Source organism: Alligator mississippiensis, chromosome 4 (assembly GCF_030867095.1).
Source record: "Alligator mississippiensis isolate rAllMis1 chromosome 4, rAllMis1, whole genome shotgun sequence".
NCBI lineage: Eukaryota > Metazoa > Chordata > Crocodylia > Alligatoridae > Alligator > Alligator mississippiensis.
This window is the reverse complement of record NC_081827.1, coordinates 56,661,256-56,680,693: the sequence shown is the minus strand read 5'-3', so window position 1 is coordinate 56,680,693 and position 19,438 is coordinate 56,661,256. Positions and strand designations below refer to the sequence as shown.

Here is a 19,438-nt window from a genome sequence, read left to right as displayed (position 1 = left end):
TCTAAGATTTGTCCCTGGCACCAAAGGGCAAGTAGGCGTTCTGTTCGCTACCGATCTAATCTATAATGCTTACAGAGAACCATGTAACTTAGATGGATCCCACCTTTGGCTTTTTGAATGTCTGTACCTGGCCTTGCTGTTTATCTTGTGTTGTTGAAAACATTTTCTTGTTTTCAGGGGTGGGAAGGACTCCTTTACGTGAAATAAGGGTGAAACTTAAACTGTGCTAGAAATGTTTATTAAAAGAGTTGTCTCAAACCTCCACACCCCTCAGGACTGCATAGCTTTCACCCAATTGTAACCCCCATCATCTCCCTCCTGCCTGCCTTTCTTGACCGGGCAGATAATGATCCCTTTGAAACTACCCCATATTAAACAGTCCCATAAACAAACAGCTGGTCAAGCTTCTTTAGAATGACTCTATACACACAGTACAAATTGCTGAAAGTTAAGGAGTTCTAACATTTGGGAAGAGGATAAACTTATACCTGTGAGAGAGCTACCTCCCAAGATGACGTATCTATGCTCTTAAATCAGTTTACTGTTAGTGAAAAAGTATCCACAAGCTGTGCACCATAAGCAAGTTACCCGTCTAATTGCCCTTTACAAATGAAGTTGATTATGGAATTTTTTTGGAACTATAAATTTTCCCCAATGCAAAGACAAATTACTCTGTTCCCTCCCAATTATATCTGGCTGTCTCCCCCAACTTGGCAAACAACACTTTGCACACATTCCACACACAGGCTAGGCAATCATATATCTTGCATGCATAACCAGTGTTCATCTCTGGTCTGCTAATGACTCTATTCAGTGCGCCTTGCTTATAACTAATCAAAGAACCCAATGCAGTTCCTACTGAAATCATTGAGAGATTTGTCATTAACAGAGTAGCATCAGGACTGAGCCCATTATTAACAAGTGAGTCTCATCTTAACCCCAAGGGGTCATGCCTGTATTATAATAATGCTGCATTGTATAGTGGAAGTAATGGAAGTTTTCTGAAATCATCTGCTTAACTGCAGCATGCAGACTTAAGGTGATAGGATAAACTGTAATCATAAAACAGCACACAATGAAATCTATTTCAAAGATAAATGAGTTAAAAATGAAAACACAATTACACTTAAACACTGTATTAAGAAATATCTTGACTTATAGCTCATTACTGTAATTCAGTATTAGAGAGTTAACAAATATGTTTTCCAAACAAAAGATTAGTAAGGGAGCTATATCGAACATCAAAACATATAATCAGTATATAATATGTTCTAATAATGAGCTGCTGCTTTAATAGATTCTGCTGTGTGTGTTTGGTGTAGCTTGTTGAATGAGACTGCTGAGGTTTTTCATAAAAAAGCAAATCAAATTGTTTTGGACAGCTGGCACCCATCTAAAATACCTCCCAGGTAATGGCCTATGTACAGGAGACAATGCAATGTAGTTATGTCTGTCTTTTGACAAGTTATATTAGAAAAAAAATTATAACAGCAGTATAGTAAAAGAGAGTAGACCTCTTCATTTCACAATACAAGGATAAGAATGTAAAACAGCAGGAGCTAGAGCAGTTGAGTAATTCATCTCTTGAGAGGAATAAGACACGATTGCTCTCTCTGTACTGGCTGGCACAAACTCTTCAACAACAATCCACTATTTAGAAAACAGACTGGCCTTTGTACTTTGTTTATGCCTCCTCCAAGAGCACAGTTCTTAAATACTTTAATACAAAACTACCATAAATACTTTAATACAAATCTACCACTGCCTACATAAAGGACAACTGTATATTTTTACAAGCTAACAATATTGTAAGCTATAATATAAATAAAACATGCTCTATTTAAGGATTTCAAGTTAAACGTTGATTTGAACTGTTTCTATTCATTTTACCATATTCAATTTTGAGTTCTACAAGGTTTTCAAGAATCATTTCAACTGAATAACTAGATATATTCACATGCAAAATATTCTAGTCTTTTATTATTTGTAATGTTAGTAAAATGCTTATGTTAAATGATGGAAAAATAATGTATTTTAGAAGGATAGCAACAGCAAAAGTGTTACCTTTGGACGTAGAATTTGCTTGCAACATACTAAGTTTTATTTGGCCTCCAGCTACAATGTATACTGAATGCTCAATATGCAACATTTTGTATCACTTTTAGAGCATATGGACAAAAATTGTCAAGTGTGGGTCGCCAAAAGCAGACTGCTTAATTTGTATTATTCACCATGAGTGGTTTCCTTTTCAGAGGTGCTATCCTCTAGTAGATACTACTGAAATCCTATTTTTAACATGAAGTCTTATTTTCCCACAAACAATTTAAAATACTTCTCTTTCATCAGATTAACTCCCAAATGGAACAACAGAAGATGGACATAAGTGATGCTGCTAATACTGTACAGTCAAAACTGGAAGACTATTACATTTAATGAAGGTCTGACTCCCCCTGGCAAACTGGAGCTCATTAAAGTGGCCCCAAAATCCTAACAGAGTGAGGATGGGGAAAATAATACTTAAAAAATGTCCTTTCTGCAAAAGATTTGGTAAAAGTTTAAGGTTCCAAAATTCTATTATAAACAGGTTAGTAAATATAAGTTTATATTCGGATTTGCAGTATTGTTAACTCTTGAAGGTCAAAATGTGTTAAATACCTGCAAGCCTAAAGCAAAAAATCTTATTTCTTCTTATTTTTAAATTTTACGGAGCTATGCAGATCCATGTGTGATCATGTCAAACTGAAAATTCAACCTTCAGTAAAGGTGTGACTTCTCTATCTGGTCACTAGTGAGGGGAATCCCATTGTCTTGCTCCTAACCACTGGAGTAGAGTGATTCCTTACATCCACCACCTTGCTTGCTTTCTTCTGCTCCCTATGCCCAGCTCCTCTCCTCACATCAAACTAAGAGCACCTTCTCTCTCCACACTCCAGTCTCCTACTGCCCTCACCTTCTCCTTCCTTAATCCCTGGAAACATCTACATTTCTATCTCCCGTCCTGCTCCTATACAAATCCCCTGTATCCTTACATTCCCTCTTTTCTTCAGTCTCTCTTCTGACCTACACCATCACCATCTTGTTCTGTTCCCAGTCTTCCCTAGTTTTCTGCTTCCCACCCGCTTATGACAGATGTCTGAACAAAAGAACATAAATAATATTCATCTCTATTGAAAGCAGCCTGGCTTCTAATATATCAGAAACAATCAAGATAGTGGCCATTTCAAATTAAAGCAAAAATTACCAGCCTTCCCCCTCTGCTCCTAAGATCATAAAAAGCTTTGAATTAACAAAGTGACTATGAAATAACACCATGAGAATTCACAAATCTGAGTTATACTAAACTCTCAGGATGTCAGGGACTAAACTAAGAGTGTAGGGATACTGGAAGCACCTGACCCTTCTGGCACTGCAAATGTCTCAAATGTTTACCTTCCCGTGACATTTCCAAATTAATCCCTCTACACAGGCAAGACTGCAACTCATGTAACCAAAGTGGCCTTTTCTACTTCAAACTTTACCTGCCCACAGTGAAGGAACAGCTAGAAAGACCACCACCACACCATCCCCTTAGAAAAAACACAACCATTATCACACTGCAGTCACTATGCATTTATTTGCCTTATACAAAAGGTAACCAAAGCTTTCATGCACTAGAATTAGCAATGTCTGCCTCCAGATAATAATAATGATAAGCACTTAGATTTACTCTACGTATACTGGGAAACAAACAGTTACTTTCTGTACTGGAAAGGAATATGAGCCTTAATGGGGGTGTCAAATATAGATTAGAAAAGAAAGTGTTTAGGAACGGTAACAGGGAAAGGATATTAATGGGGATGGCACGTCCACTGATTCTCAGGCTTTTAAAATATTATTCTAGTCCATGACCCAGCAATTCAGCCCCTGACCTACCTAAGTACTCAAATTATATTACACTTTTACATATTTAAATGTGGCTCAGTCTTTTAATATGAGGAAGGTTAAGTCTTTAAGAAGGACCAACCTGAGTTCTCCAGGATCTCTGACAGCACAGCAGGCATTGAAGGGTTTTATGTATCCTGGGATATGAATATTATATGAGTGAGCATGTTGGGGATGGAGTTATCAAAAAATACCATTGTGAGGTATATGAGGGATAGTGCTCTGTGGACAGCCAAAAGGTGTCTCAGGAAGAAAGGATACATTATGGTGAAAGCAACTCATACAGAGGAACTAACTGTCTCCTGGGGCATCCCAGAGAGACTGAGGTATAATGATGTGGATATATCAGACCTGAGGCTAAGAAGAAACACGTAAGGAGTCCCAAATGGTTAGTGCTTGCAGCTTCAACCTTGTCTCACATTTAGGAAAGAACTCTGCCCTCCCTCATCCCTGCACAAGACTCATTATATAACTTTGGGCAGCATCCCACTGACAAAGAGCTATGTAAATTATAAATATACTCATGTACCAGGACAAAAATGTACAGCAGTGCAACTGAGGTGGAGGTGCAAAAACAGCCATCACTGCAATGGAGGTTGAACACACTGGCATGGTGGTAGCCAGTGCTGCCCTGCAGATGGTGGCTTCCCCAGGCATGGAGCTGTACTACTACTCCTCTAAGAACATATGCCTTCATTTTTTTATTTCATTAAAGAAAACAAATATCCCTTACTTTTGTACACCACCAAGCACTATGGGATCCCAAGGCTAACCGTACATATAAGAACACGATGAAAAAGTTCACTGAGTCAATGGAAAATCTCCCACATAACTATATCGAGCTTTAGGTATTAGTGTATCATCTTCAACTCTTATTTTATAAGTTATAATCATGATAACAACAACAACAACAACATTTGTTGTGCTTCTGTCTTTTTACTAAAGAAACAACTTCCCAGGACGTAAATGTTCTTTCCAGAAAGGAAGAGAGCGGGAGCCCACTGTTCAGTGGGGGGGCTCACCGCCTGCCCGCACTGGCCACTGCGGGCACTCCTGCACACCGCCCAAGAGGCTGCCAGAGCAGCCCCTCTCCCCTGCCCCTCGCCATCTGTCAGCAGCAGCCAGGAAGGGAGGGGGTGGGAAATGGAGCCTGCCCACCAAAAAAGCCCTCCCACAACTTGCTGGCAGGGGTCTTGTGAGAGAGTTGACTGAGTCTGTGCAGGGGGGAGGGCTCCATTGCTCACACCCAGCCTCCTGATAGGTGTAAGCAGCAGATGTAGCACAGCATAGCCTGGCCAAGGCTGCTGCAGGAGAAGGGCTCTGAAGTCTGTGTCCCTGTGGCAACCCAGGCTGGGGAGAGAGGAGAGGGTGAGGCACAGGTTGGGCTATGGGATGCCACGGGGCCAGGGCAGCTGTAGAGACAGAAAACCCCTTTCCCCAACATCTCCCTCTGCCAGGCTGTGTGCAGGGCTGGGATCAGAGGCTCCTCTCACTGACCATGGCAGCCAAGGGGAGCTGGGCCAGCCCAGGCTCAGGCAGAGCAAAGGAGCTCTGTCAGAGGCTAGCAGCCCTGTGCAACACCCCCTGAGATGGTGGTGAGCGTGCTCTAAATTAATCATCAGTGAGATCTAGCACAGACATCCAATAAAGCTCTCTAACAGAAAGTGCTGTAGGTTTGCACACATCCATCCAGGGTTAACTTAGAACAAAATCTGCCATTTTTTTTCCAAGAGAATTTGAAAAAGAACAAAGTTACTCACCTTAAGTAAACTTTGTAACCAGTTCAGTGTGGATCAAGAATCATTACCTACAGTGAAACAAAAAAAGAATTCAATCCAGATTCTAATTCTTATCTTATTTTTCACCGTGCTCTTAGCTTATCGTAACAGAGTTTAACATGTGCAGCATTTCCAGAAAACCATCTGACTTTAATAACCATGTACATTTCTGGTTGGTCACTCTATAAAATAAACATAATCTAAATTACATTACAATACAATCTTTATTAAACTATAAATGCAATATAAGTAGGAGTGGTTTTAGTTTTCCTGATTATATACAACCTATTATACATTTCTAAAAATCAATACAAATGCACATTCTAACTGCTTCAAAATGTCTTTAAAACCTTATCTCAATAAATCTTTGTTCCTATACTGAGCTGTCTGCTTGAACTCATGCTTCACTGCACTGTCACCAAACTTCCCACACTCATATCACCCACTGCCTGGCACCATACTTCCCCATAACTCCTTCCATTATTCTTCTAATTCCACTAATTTTCTCTGCCTTTTCCCATCAAAATCCTTTCTGAAGGCCAACAACATTTCCACAAGATCTTCTCTAACTTCTTATTTTCAAACCCCCAATTCACCGCCAGTTATTCAGCCATTCATCCTCCTTTAGCACCACCATTTAGTACTATATGACTACAACCCAACAGCATTTTTGTGGTGGGAATAGCTGCACCAGAATGCGTCTCAGGATAGCTGATCTGATAGACGGGAAGAAGCCCAGGCCTGTTGTCCCACAGGATCAGGTTCCTGCTACCCCCAGGGCTTCATGGTATCTGAAGCTCCAGGACAGTGGCTCTTGGTGCCTAGCTATGACCTAGAGGCACCTTGGGAACCCCATTCATTCTCTGCTCCATGCTTGAAGATGCATACGCTGGGAATTCTCCTGCAGGAGATCCCAGGGCACTTTTCCTCCTACAGAGCAAGGGAATCCCATGGGTTTTTGATCTCAACCTGGGGAACCCCATGCATTCCCCGCCCAATACTTGCAGACATGCTCCCCAGGAATTCCCCTGCGGAGGATCGCAGGGCATGTTTCACACTGTAGAACAAGCAAATCCCTTAAGTTCATGCTTGCTTGGTCTCCAGCATGAAATTCCTGCAGGGGAATTCCTAGAACACATATCTGTAAGTGCAGAGCGTGTATTGTATTAGGCACCATGGGGGACTCCCAGGTCAGGGTCAGGCACCCAGAGCTATTGTGTTGCAGGATTATGCCACTGAAGCCCTGGGAGTACCTGCCTTGGATAACTAGAGAGTGTGATCAGCTCCAGGCTACCCAACCTCTCATACCACAAAAAAACATCTGCCATGGAAAAGCAGCACAAACTATTACTAGAAAATGTTGCACCACAATTTTGGGGCATTTACGGCATGGCAAGAGGCAGGGAAGTCTGTTCATTTGTGTTTTGTTCCATCATAAAAAAATTCCATGGCAGCACAAGGGCAGGGTCTGGTTGCAGGCTGTGGAGCAGTCTGTGGAAGCTGCTTCTCTGACATGCTGTAATTACAGTGCATTGGAGCAGGCTCAATTAATCGAGTCTGCTGGAGCATGATAAATACCATGCTCCTGCAGCCTCTCACATCTCATATACCAGCATCCCTGCAATTAAAACTTGGGCAGGGGTGCCTGAACTGAAGCTCATCAAACGAGCTTTGCACCCCTGCAACCATTTTTAAGCGTGTGGACACTGATACATAAGACGCTGCAGTGCTTTAATTAGAGTAACTCTTGGAGCCACCCTAATTATAAAGCTGCTCTAATTAAACACCCCCCTGAGCACATGTAAAATGACCTTTATGTCATAATGTAGCACCTGAAGCTATAACTGGAAATGAAATGGTTTTGGGGACTATACGGGATATTAATGGATATTGTCCACAAATTAAGTGGGTATAAGTGGGAGATATTCATCACTATCTGCAATTGCTAAAGCCTTTTAAGATGTATTAAGAGTATATAACATAACCCAAAATGGTCCACATTCATGTCATTACAGTATTTGGCTTCCCTAGCTACTAACTCCAGCCCTAATTGCTGTTAATTTTTACTATCAAAAGGTGGGAATTCTAAGTAGTAATGAACAATTAATTAAATGGGTCATTATCTATGCAATGAAGTTTGGCTTCATTTTTTTTTGTCAAGAATTAATTCATCATAATGATCAGCAGGGTATAAAAACCTGAGAAGTTAAGTGTTTAAGAAATATCATAGATGCATGCATTCCACCCAGGTGTAAAACTGTGCTGGCTTGTACATTTCCCTTTCAGCTAAAGCAAGATATCTAATCAATGCATTTTTATTACAACCCTTGGAAAAGAAGCAGAAGGAGAATTTCCCCATGGTTAGAACACCAGCTTCAGAGCAAGAAGTCCACTCCTTAATTCCAAATCTAGCACTATGTTTTATCTAGTGACTCGTAATCAAAAATGTACAAACAGCCCTTGGATTGGAACTGAGGTTTCCCTGCTCTGAAGGGAATGCCCTTACTACCAGAGTAGAGTCAAGCTCCCTTTTACACTCCTTCTCTTCAGTCCATTGAATGCTGAATGCTTAGCAAGACATTGGCACAGCTACAACAGGAAGGGTCAGGGAGGGACTTGAAGCCAGGTGTCCCACTTCCTAAATTAGTGCTTGAACTACTAATTTGTTATATTTGGCAGCCCATCTTCCTCCAGCTGTGATTTTGAATGAAAGTGGCCAAGGCTGCCATTGTATGCTGAACTCAATCCTATCACTGTTTGCATTTGAAGAGTATGTGGGAACAATGCTAGTGGACTGGGCTTTCAGAAGACTTAGGTAGAAGAATGCCTAGCTTGAGAATGGACAAAACTTCTGCATCTATGGGCTTCAAGCATCTAAATGAAGCAGAGGTTTTAAGGATAACATTCTCAGATGTACGCAGAATTTAGGCTCAGAATTAAGTCCTACTTTGGGGATTTGGGGCAAAACATGTTATAGATCTAAGGCAGGGTTCATGGCTCTTTCCACAAAAAAGCCGCTCTGACACACATTTCTCAGATGCACTGAACTGAACTATGAAACACTAAATTATGTGAGAGAGGGAGACCACACTGATAAGGGTTATAGAGAGAATAAAGGCTGTGTTTAAAGAAACTAGAATAACAGTAAGGAAAAATGGGTAAAAATGGGACTGAGGTAAAGGCCAGAAAGGAAATTTAAGTTGGTGATATGAGGTGAGGGGGGGAAAAACCAGGGTAAGAAATTTGAGGGTGTGAAAATGAGATGAGTCGTGCAAGGGGTAATTCAAAGACACTCAGTGCCAATGCTGATAAGATCTGGTACCAGTTTCCCCCACCAAGAACTCATCAGCTTGCTCCCTCAAAATACATCTGTCACAGGTTGTCAGTAAACCTGATCCCTGAGGATCATGTGGAGATGCAAGTAGTTTAGGACACTTGAGGACAATTTGTAATTAGGTGAAATGAAAACTGCTAATAGCCTACTGAAGTTATCATTTGTATGGTCATTTGCCTTAATGAATCCAACAGCTGGCTTTAAAACAATAAATTTATCTGGAACTAGATATATGTGGGGTGGAAGGGAGGATTATACTTTTTTCTATACATCACCAGGAAGAACACGGTATAAAAGTTGCACAATAAAATTAAAAGAACACATCTTCATAAAAGGTAGTTCTTATATTTGAAGTTATATGTGCATAGATTCACCTTTCCTTCATTCCCCTAAACTTTTAGGAGACAAATTAAGGAATAAATCTGTGTTATCACCTGGAATCAGAATAATACCATTTTGGTTAAGTATACCTATAGTTAAACTATGGGCTCTGAGTACAGTATTTTTTTTAAAAATTACAATTGCTCAAAATTGTAAATCTGTTAAAATTTTAAAAAATGGTTTCAAACATTAAAATTGGCATAATAAATGCACATAGTTTCACCATTCCAACCTTTTAAAATAAGATAATACAAGAAAAATAGGAAAATACTATTTCCTATCATAGATTTAGTGGGAGATTCTAAAGTTAAAGAAACAATCAACTCATCTGCATCTGTTTTTTTCCGGTAAGTTTTTTGTTAAAGGAAACTACATATTTTTCCTTAAAAAATCTGTGCCTCCCATAAGCCAACAGCTGCTGCAAAATGTAGGAAGAAAACAAACATCAAAGAAATCAATAGGGATTCATTTCAACAATAACGGAAGGTGACTGAGGCAACAGTTAGTGAAAAATACTCTGGAATAAATTCCATCAGCAGTCTGAAATAATATTTTTCCATCATTTATGAGTATTTCACCTATATGAGTTTTAATTTTAACCGCTAGTAAACTATACTTTAAGCAGAAACATGTAATAGCTAAGAAGTTTTTAAATGAAAAAGATAAGTATTTTCCACAATGTAGATCAGGAAATTGAAAATGCCTTTTCATGTGGGAAAAAACAGAACGCTACAGAAAAATACAGACAATAAAATAGTGGCATTTGATGATATAGTGGAGCAGGGATTACACAGGGGAGTGCTGTCATTATTACAGAGAAGTATAATATGCTCAGGCTTAACAATGGGATTCTTGAGAGCACAGTCTGGGAAATTGCACATTACAGATTCTGTTTGTCCCAGCAGATTTACAGAAATAGAATATAAAAGTATTTTGCCTGACTGAGTACTATACTGTGCTAGGCTCACCTAAGACTCAAACGTTTTGATAATGAGGTTTGATAAAGCATTGGTAATTTATTTTTAGTGAGAAGGCCATGGCTCTTTGAACAAAATATTCCAAAGCTGGATACATTGGGTTCTATACAAACTTGACTGCTTTCTCTCTCAAGAAGTGCAAAGCATTAAGCAACACAGAGGCAGCGAGCCAATTTTCAGTAACTTAATAATCCTGAATGTTTTACAACATCCAGAACAATTTAACATTTTTATTTCAAGTTGCTTTCTGTTGTGCTCTAGCAGTTCCATACCAAAACATCTGTATCAAACGATACAAAAAAAAAAGAAGAAAAACATACCATAAGGAGAAAATGTGGTCTTTAAGGATTAAGATCTGAACTATTCAATGTTCATGATCCAGTTTTGAATAAAAAAAAAATCACTTAAAAAAAATGTCTGAAGTTACTCATTAAATAGAATAATTTATATTGGAATTTTCCACCCAGTAATCTTTAGAATACCAAGGAAAGAGAAAAACATTAAGCAAAACATGGCCATGGATTTGTGTATTCATTTTACCATAGGTAAAAGTTCAGATTCTAAAGAACGAGATAGCAGAAAAAGGCTGCCATGCACCAGTTGCATCTGAATCTTGATCTTAATTTTAGCAGTTGCTGCCTTTAGAAACAAAACCAAACATGCCATTTTAAATTTCCATGAGGATATTTTTTTTATGATTTAACTTTACTGTTTTAAGAATGTTTCAGAATATTACGCCCTGATTAAACCAAGGTTAAAAGGGTGAGAAGTAGGCAGGGTTAACTTAAGACTTTTATCCTGCCAAAAGCTTGCATGCTGTTCTGCCAGCTCCTTACCCATTTCTCAAATAGTTAATGGTTCTTAGATACAGCCCTTATAGCCCTGGCTCCTCTCAAACAACGCATTCTCCCATTGTTGCCCATTACAAAACACAGGACTGGTTTTAAAGTCTGTGGGAAATAGAAGATTAAATTATATCAGCTGTATGGATTTTCTCTTATTTTCTCTCCATAAATATGTGTATAATATAAGTATTGTGCCAAAATGTGGAAAATTTCAACCCAAAGGAGAATTGTGCACAAGTCTCCTGCTTGTTTCCTCATATATAGTAATTAATACTCAGTGGGTGCACCTACACGTACACTTTACTATGGAGCTGACTAATTAGCTCCACAGTCAAGCATCACCGTCTACACATGTCCACCTACATTAGGATGCAGTAAATTAATTAATTCTGCTGTAGGATAGTACTGTCTTGGACAAGAGTCTAGACAGTACTGTCTGGGACATCTCTAGACAGTGACTAGGGCTAACTGGGGCACAAGAGTGCTACAGTGCAGGGGCTGCCTCTTGACTAGCCCTGCACTGGATGACTCTCATGCCCCAGCCAGCCCCTTCACAGCACACTGAGCTGTGGCAGAGCAGCTCCAGGTTGGCAGGCTGACCCCAATCCCCTGCAAACCCAGGGCTGTTTCACCCTGGCTTAACGTGCTGCAGTCCCAGGAATGTTTCAAGATTGCACCTGGGAGCAGTATACTCCAGTGCAAACTGCACCAGAGTATTTTGCTTCATACTAATCACACATGTAGATGCACCCAGTTAGAAGCAAACCATCCTCCACCATCTGCAGCCACTGATGCTTTTTTAGCAGCTAATCCAGTATGATTTCACACATTAGTGGTAGGAAGGAATTATTCTAGAGCAGGGGTAGGCAACCCCTAGCACGTGTGCTAGAGCGTGACATATGAAGGCTTTTTGCTTGGCACTCATGCCTCCGGGTGGGGAAGGGACCAGGGCTGTGCTGCCACAACAAGGATCAGGCCCCTCATGGCTCCCCTGCCATCCGCCCCTGGCAGGTGAACATCTTCCAAGTCAAGGTTGTGGGTGTTTTCAGCGCTCTGCCTGAAAATATTGCAGACCCCTGTTCTGATGTGTGCATAATCCCTCTAAAGCAGTGTACAAAGAACCAAAGAAGGGAAGGGCTGAAGATATTTCCACTTCAAAAATGATCTTTGTGCAGCACGATAAAGAACAAAGGACTGCAGAAGCCACTTCAGATATTGGTGTAGCTTCTTCCACAAACCAGTTCTTGGTCTCCTCCCTCTACGGCTTAGAGGGTAGGATACCTTCTCATGGGGATAAAAGATTGGAGACCATCCAGGTCATTGAGTGCAGCTCACCACCAATAAGGGCCACCAAGTTATATAAACTTCTTCATGTATTCATCAAGTGCCATCACTCTGGCACCTAGAATGGCCATGTGAACATATAGTTGAGGTATCTTCCCTATTGCCTAACTGCCTTTATTTCATTAACATAGAGACAAACATGAAGTAGGTCCCTACATCCAAGGTATACCAAACAGACAACTGCAAAAAGGCACCATACTTTGGAGGATACCTCCATCAGCCTCCACTGAGGCTCCCTAGTTTACCAGATGTTCTTCCAGACTAGCTCAAAGATAAACCAATTTATACTGCTTGAAATCTGACAACTTAATTTAGAAATGTCCAAAACAGCTTTGCAGATCTCAGTTCAGATCTCCATCTTAAGTTATAATTTTGAGTCAAGGGAAGGAACAGTACAAAATCACTGAACTAACCAATGGCTAAGGCAAATTCATAGTCTTTTGAAAAAGCTACAGAAGTATTTACTGTATTGAAGGCCTTTAATATGGGTAATGTTGAGAAAAATGTAGTTACCATAAAACTATTTGCTACTTAGAATATATTTTTATTTTTGTGATATTTATTCTCCTGATGATTCTGCAGCCACAAATAACCTACTGAATGTGGTACATGGTATGACCCATGGAAAAATCCCTGCAGTGCAATAAGGAAAAGTATTCCTAAAACAACTTAACAAACTGCTTTTTCTAGGATATTCTATACAAAAATGAAGTTTCCCAAATTAAAAAGGTGATCAGCTTCCTGTTTCAGAGTGATTGTAGTAATAGGGTCTGTTTGAGGGGTTGTTTCTGCCTTAGGAAACAAAATGTGCTATTCTTGGTAACTAAAAATCAGATGTTTTTGTTGGTATGTGTACACATAGATGTATTTCACTTCTAAAGTACCCAAATGCAATTCTGTTCCACGCTGTTTGAGTCCCTGAAACGATTAACACAAGATGCAGGTGGGATTTCTTCCTCTCAGCTTTTTCTGAATTAGGGAGGAAATAGACATTGCCTTTTGTTGCTTTTGTGCTACCATAAAAATGTTTGTTACAGCACAAAGCAGCAGCAAATAGATGTCCATAGCTTTTCTTGTGCCACAATGTGGCCAGGACAAAATGCTGTAATAAATTGTGCCTCTTTATACTGGTGGACATCTTATTTGTTTTATGGCAACAGAGTGCGGGCAGCCCACAAGTGTCCCAACACCGCAGGCAGGCACTTCCTGGGTTTGAGAGGCCTAGCCCTGCATATCCTGGGAATTCTTGCACAGAATCAGGCCCTTTAAGCCCTGGGAGTGCTTTCCAGCTTTCCCCACTTACAGAGATGTGCCCCCAGCAATTTCTGGGGCACATCTCTGGGAGCAGGGAAAGCTAGGACACTGTGGTACAATTCTGGGGCTGAGACCAGTTAGCTGATTGATGATGACCTAGCCCCAGTACTGTATCCCAGTTTCCCCTCCTTCCAGACTTATGCCCCAGAATCTCCAGAGTGTATCTTTGAAAGTGGGGAAAGTTGGGATTCCCTGCTTGCAGAGACATGTCCCATGGCAATCTCTGCGAATGCTACATATTATCTGAGGTGCGTTTCTGGATGCTAGGAACATAATCTTCCCTTGTCCTGAGAAAAGAACATGGGACAGCAGACAACATGCATTTTGCCCAACAAAGTAGATCAGCTGTGATAGGACATATCCTGGCACAGGGGATCTGCCTCATCTGGCAATGTCTATTTCTAGCCCTAGTCTTAAAACTAAGCTGAAGGTATATTTGTAAATTTGATTTGATAATGGTTGTTCAGTGACTCAAGCAGGATGGAATAGGATTGTACTTAGACACATCAGGGGAAACACAGGATCAGGCCTAAAAGTGCCCAGATTTTCTAAGCTATGAACAGACCTGTCACATCTACCCACAAATATCAAGGTTCAACTCACAGTCTGTGGTATGCTGCTACATAATACTTAAAAAGAACCTACTTTCAACTCAACCCGTGAAGTTGTTATGAAGGAATACATTGCACTCAGACTTAGGCATTGACTCACAGGAGCATGGACTTCTGAGATTTTCCATGGCGGGGGAGGGTTTACAGCAGTTAGTGATAATTTGCTTTTGTTTCATGAGACTCTTCCTTAAAACCTTCTTGTGCTTTTCTACCTAATCCTTTTAAGCCTCTGTTTTAATGTGCTTACACATATGGCATTTCCATAATTCATTGACAACAAAACTCTTGAAAATTGCAGTGATGATACACAGTTAAGTTCCTGGGTACAGTCCGATAAAATAGTAGCTAGAAAATTAATCTCACCCGTATCACTTTTGCCATAAGAAAATTAAGTTAGTGGCAACAGTTAACCAAGAACAAATTAAAATGATCAAGAAGTATCCTAGTTATATTCTAAGTAGCTATGAGCTCAAGTTTTTTTCCTAGAATCTTAAAAATATTCCCATGAGTCATTTGGAAAATCGAAAACACAGGAAGTCACAGGAGAGTGTTTACTGGGATTACACAAACATTAAGGGAGAAGCACATAACTCTCCTCCTTTTACCACCATCACATGAAGGCTTAGAAGTCATAATTTAAATAAAAGCTCATAAAAAAACTCATAAAAACAACATGCATATCTGCTAATAAAGTTACAGTAACAGGCTACTACTGAAAGTATACAAGCAACCAATGAAAAACAATGTACTTGCATGACTCATCTGGACATGGATCCTTGACTTGGTTCAAAACTGTTTGCTGAGAACTACAAGTAAAAGATAAACACTGTACTAATTCTCACTTGGTGAATTGAAGTAGGCTGTGAATCACCCTAGTGCTAGCTTACTGGATTCCACATGTATCAGTACACATCCTTGGGTGATTTATAAAGTAAGCTAATACCTTGTTTCTGTTTTAACTTCAGATGTCCAGAATGTCCTTTAGCAAGTACATCCATGACAGATAAGAAACAGTTATCAAGATTAGCTCAACAACATTTTATTATGGTGAAGCTGTTAGCAACATTTACCATTTTTCTTTATAAAGAATTATTTGGACCTCTTAGAGATTCTCCTCCATATTCCCTGTCTATAGCAGGCCTTTGAGATTCAGCAAAAGAGCTGAGATTAAACAGAGCGACTTTAGGAGTTTAGAGAATGGATCTGTATAGGATGGTTTGGATAGAGATGATCCTATCTCAGGCAGCGGGCTGGACTAGATGAACTGTGGAAATACCTTCCAGCCCTACTTCTCTATGCTTATTTGTCCTATGATATTACAGCTAAAAATGCCATTTCCTTTCTCATTTATGTTGCTCAGAAAAGTTTTGGCAACCTCTAAAATAATAACTAAGCACATCAACATCCTGAAGTCAGACTCATGCTTCTGCCAAAGCAGCAGTAACAGTATTATGCCACACACTTCACTGGAAATCCATAGGAGATGCCAAACAGCTATGCTAGGGACAGACATTGCACATAAACCGGTTTAAGTGATCAGAAACTGGTTTAAACATGTAGCACAACAGATGTTCAGTGCAAATAAACCAGTTTGAAAATGGCTGAAACCAGTTTGAGATAAACCTGGTTGAATGTAGTTATCAGACTTAACTAATTTGGGTCAAACCAGTTTATGCAATGTCTGTCCCAGACTCCTTCCTCGTTTAAGTTCAATCAGCATCCCAGCATGCTCTCTGGGCTGGGTATGGCTCTCTGCTCCACAGCAGGGCTGGCCCCTCCCCTCTGCTTCCTGGCTGCGGATCTGGCAGAGACTTGCAGGCACACCAGTGTCTACCTGGCTTCCGCCTGCTCCCCCCTCCCCTCATCACTCTCGGCTAAGCAGGGATTCCACATCCCATCTGCCTTACACAGACATCTCAGCATTAGCTAGCAGACCACATGCTGGCTATGGTCTGTGCTGCGGCAGACAGCAGTGTCAGCTTTGTGCTTTTTGGAGCTAATGTAAGTTCAGCTGGTAATGTCCCTCCATTCCTTGTTTAAGAAGAGTTTGAACTAATGAGAGAGGCTGTTTGTTTTCTGATGGGGAGGTAAATGCTGGTAACAGAGCTGATAAATGCTCTATTATCAAGGAGGAGGGGAACCCCTCCCTAATCCTGTCAGGGCCTGGCCATGCCCGCCCTCAGCTCAGCCCTGTGGAAGGGAAGGGAGGGCTGATCAAGCACCCCCTGGCTTCTAGCCTGAGCCACTTCAGGCACGTGTCTATATTTCCGGGATGTTTGTGCAGTTACAAAGTGATTCAGCCTAACCAGGTTAGAATAACCTGCAAAGACGAAATCAATTCAGGCTCAGGCTTTTTGAATGTCTGTCCTTAGCCATGTTGTGGAAGTGGAAAGTTGGATTAAGAAAGCCACAGCGGCCAATGTTCCCTTCTTGGGTTACCATAAGGGTCAGAAGCCCAGCCTGACTTTTCCCATCTGTACCCCAGCAGGCTACTTCTCCTACCTTGAGAACAAGATGTTAGAATTCCCTCAAGCATTCAGAAACAGAGATGTAGGAGACGTCTGCACAAATTAGGCTTAGTTTTCATCAATCTGCAGACTTCAGACCAAACTTCCTCTGGGCCCCCTCCCTTTCTGAAAACAGAGACAGGCTGGGAGGCAGCGTAGACTGAAGTTACTGAAGATGCTCTGTTTTGAAATGTCTTTATCTCAACCTTCATGCAATGATGTTTCATATGTCCCTCTGATCGGCCATGTTCAAAGTGATCTGCAGCCATGCACTTGTGTTGGATTATGGCTACAGACTGCTTTCTGTGGCCAGATTAGGCAAAAATTGTCACTTCTGTTGTGTCCTTTAAGTAGCGAAGTATGCAAGATACCACGTGCTAATGCTCTCCACTGCACATGCACATACATGCACACACACACACACCTGAACAGTGTTGTGAAGGTCTGTCAGTTAATTGTGGTTCATTCAAGTTAATTGCCAGTCATTCCAAGGACAAGCCTGTCAAGCTGTCACCTACTGAGAGAGAAGCAGCAATGCAGCTTTGAAGAACAACATGCGTAAAGGTCTGTATCACTCTTCTTTTCTGGAGTTTTGTCTGAAATCAATGGGAAGTACCTCAGACAAGACATGTTTACCCCAACGATGTCCATATATCAAGAAAGCACCTCTAATTCTCAGTTCAAATACAGGCCTTGCCCATATTGAAAAGTTGCATCAGTTTACCTAATGTTGCATTGTTAATAAAAAAAAATCCATTTGTAATTGATGTTTAATTGGTTTTAAGCATCCACATAAAGTTTATACAGGTATAATTGATTTTATTTAAAACCCAATTTTTGTTACATGGATATAACTTTATTATAGACAAGGCCTCCCAATCTTCCTTCCTAATGTCAAGGGGTATCTTTTAAGACAATAAATAATTCACAGCTTAAATTCTAGAGAAATTTTTAATTCTAGCAGTGTTCTAAAAACATAGATATCAGTGGGTTTCAGTGTAGCCTAAAGTCACAGGCCATATGCTAGATCTGTAAAATGACAGATTTTCCCAGAAAATAGAGCTCTGGCACAAAAGCTACATTTCAGCTTCAGAAAGTAAAACAATTTATTTTATTTAGTTGAATGTTAACATGTGTCTTCTATCTTACCGTATGTTATCTGTCTTACTAAGTGTAGGATACCCTTGCTTAGCGTTCTTAATTGGTTATGAAAACGAGCGTTAAGCAAAACTGTGCTAAGAGAAACCCATTTTCCTATAGAAATTAATGTAAATAAATCTAATTGTTTCCATCTCTTCTCACCATCCCCCACCAGCCACTCTGGCACCACCTGCTGGCCTGGACCGAGTGCTCCTGCCACCCAACCCTGGGCCCCGCCAGCCCTGGCCCCAGGAACCAGCCTGGGCCATGTGCTCCTGCTGCCCCACCAGTCCAGGTCCCAGACCCTATGCTTCTGCCACCCTGCCAGCCTGGGCCCTGCGCTTCTGCTGCCCTGCTGGCCGGGGCCTCACGCTCCACACTCCTGTGACCCCATTAGCGCAGGCTCTAGGCCTGGGCCTGGGCCTTATATTCCTGCTGCCCCACTAGCCCTGGCTCTGGGCACCGGCCCGGGCTTCATGCTCTTGCCACCCTGAGCTCTGCACTCATGCCCCCTGCCTGACCCTTCTCACTGCCACCGCCGCTCCTCTCCGCCCGGCTGCCAGCCACTCCAGGATCACGTGCTGGAGCAGACACCATGCTCTTGCCGCCCCATCCTGGGCCCATTGGCCCTGGCCCCGGGCACCAGCCCAGGTTCCACACTCATGTCCCCCTGCCCTTTCTCACCACTGCTGCTGCTCCTCCCTGTCTGCTCCATTGGAACAGACCCCACGCTCCTGCTGCCCTGCCCTGGGCCCCCGCCAGCTACCATTTAAAGCCACTGCCACTTCTCCCCGCCCCCTTGCTCAGTGTTATAATGAAACATGCTGAGCACTAAGTGGAACCAGGTAGGTATTTTAAATGAGCACTATAGCAAAACCACCGTAAGCAAACTGTGTTAAGCAGGGGTTGCCTGTACAAGGGTTTTTTTGTTTGTTTTTGGATTTTTTGCACGGAGGGGAAGTTGTCAACACTATTAAGAGCAGTAAATCTAAGATGCATGATTCTTTTCTGAACTCAAACTATAGACAAGAAAACCTAATAATACAAACCAGAATACCATTAATATACAAAGTTCCCTGTGTCCGCCTAGCTTCGAATACCTGCTCGCAAGCCGCCTCAGTGCGAGCACCTGGTGGTGGATATGTGACCACTGAGAGGGGCCTTGATCTCCCCAGAGAAAGCCCCTGAACTCTCCTGCCACGACTCTGAGTGTATTTTCAGTAGAGGGGTCTTCTCTTGCAGTTCCCTCAGGATTGGTCACTCCTCTTGGCAAATAGCTGTGGGGC

The 19,438-nt window shown here is 41.4% G+C and overlaps 1 protein-coding gene across 13 annotated transcripts in view; it reads right to left on the bottom strand.

The window, feature by feature from the left end:
* CNTN1 (contactin 1) overlaps positions 1-19,438 on the bottom strand; it is a 470,483-nt gene that overhangs the window by 317,381 nt on the left and 133,664 nt on the right. For all 13 annotated transcript variants that reach the window (XM_059726013.1, XM_059726000.1, XM_059726001.1 and 10 more), the window contains one exon: positions 5,682-5,728. The gene's annotated coding sequence lies outside the window, so the exon portion shown is untranslated. The remainder of the gene's footprint in view (positions 1-5,681; positions 5,729-19,438) is intronic.